Source organism: Chinchilla lanigera, unplaced genomic scaffold (assembly GCF_000276665.1).
Source record: "Chinchilla lanigera isolate Chin_1 unplaced genomic scaffold, ChiLan1.0 scaffold00077, whole genome shotgun sequence".
Classification (NCBI taxonomy): domain Eukaryota; kingdom Metazoa; phylum Chordata; class Mammalia; order Rodentia; family Chinchillidae; genus Chinchilla; species Chinchilla lanigera.
In genome coordinates, this window is record NW_004955478.1 from 15,216 (window position 1) to 16,925 (window position 1,710).

Sequence of the window (1,710 nt, forward strand, 5' to 3'; positions counted from 1 at the left end):
GTGTTCTGATTTCTTCTGTCCTGTTTATGTTCCAGAAGGCGCTCAGAGCCTTTGCAGTGAGCTACATCTGCTGTTTCTTTTTCTTAAAGTAATTAATTAATTAATTAGAGACAGGGTCTTGCTAAATTGCCCAGGCTGGGCTTGAACTTGCCATCCTCCTTCCTCAGCCTCCCCAAATACTGGGATTACAAGTGTATACCACTACACATGGCTCAGAAAGGACATCCTATGCTTTTGTATTAATTGTCCTTTAAATGGATTTTACAATTCCCTCATCAGTGTAGTCCTCAGTATGAAAATCTCTGAACTGTACAACTTTACCAGTTGAACTTGGGTATGTGCCTGATGTGTGGACCTGTAGGATAAACCTAGGAAAACAAGCACCTTCTCATTCTTCCCCAAAGAGGGCTGACTGTAAAACTAAGTGAAAGGCTCTGGAGAGAGTGAAATGCTTCCACTCATTATGGAAGTTTGTTCACTGCACAAGTGTATCTGACAGTATAAATCCAGGCAGGGAGAGGTGCAGAAGTCTCTCCAGAGACCTTGTGAGGTTCTTGGTAACAGGTGGAGGTTCTGACAGCCCAGTATTGTGCAACTGTTTTCAGGACTGCAGGTCTGAGGTGAACTTGCTCATTGTGATTATGGACCAATGTATAGGTTTTGTCCTAATGAAACCTGAGGTGTGCAGTTTGAGATGAGAAAAATAACATGAATCATACACTAATTGTCTTGCACATAGGTTTTCCCACAAGGGACTTTTCCCGACATTGGCAGGTGAGATGCAAAACAGGACAGAAAAAGGAGGTAAATGTGAGAAGGACTTGGTGCTGCGGTGGACTCGTGCAGGGGAAAGCAGAAGTCTTAAGTCCCCTTCTGTTTTCCAGGAGGGCGTCACTGGGTTTGGTTGGCCACTTTGTCTTAGGGATATGTCTTAGATCTATCAGTGCCTCACATGTGAGAGTAGTGGCAGCTAAGCTTCATGACGAGTCCTCCAATGAGGATGAGATTTTCACAAAGGATACAGGTTAAGTGGTTGAGGATGACTTACAATGCCTATCTAAAATGATGGGTAGGGAAAGCTTCATTGCCTTTGCATTGTTCTCCAGGGAGCTCAACACAGAGGCGGCGCCCGTGGAGTCCACCACTGAGGATGAAGACAGTAAGGCACTCCAGGAGGTGTCCACAGAGTGACCCTGAACTGCCTCTGGTGACTGCCAAATTTTATTTTGGCAATGTCTGTAGAATAACTATTTCCTTACATTAAAATCTATAAAATTCATAAACACTTCTAATCATGCATTTAAAAAATACTAATAGTTAAATATATATGTGCACATAGCAAAAGGCATGGGCAAAAAGAGTGGGGCTGCAGCTCAGATCCTTTGTGGTGGCCCTGCTTCTGGAAGAGCCAGTATGGCCTTCTTGCCCTTGACAGCTGAGATAACCAGCTTCTGCAACCAAACACATGCTCCTGGGTTTGGCATTTATACTATCCTATCACTTAGCCCAGTAACCCAGGGAAGCATAGTCTTGTTTGTTTTCTTATCATCATTGGACAGATGAAGAAATGGAGCTCAAAGAATACAAGAATCCTGACCAAATACACAAAACCCCATATCTAAAGCCTCAAGTTAAGAGTTTTCATTAAGGACCCTGAAATTCCAAAGCCTCTTAACCAGGACACTGACCTTCTATAGGAATAGAGAAATT

The 1,710-nt window shown here is 43.2% G+C and overlaps 1 long non-coding RNA gene across 1 annotated transcript; it reads left to right on the forward strand.

The window, feature by feature from the left end:
- Nucleotides 1-134: 134 nt before the first annotated feature.
- On the forward strand, nt 135-1,283 carry LOC102016052. Its single transcript, XR_263679.2, has 2 exons — nt 135-804; nt 1,107-1,283. It is a non-coding gene; the product is annotated as an uncharacterized LOC102016052 (long non-coding RNA).
- Nucleotides 1,284-1,710: the final 427 nt, after the last annotated feature.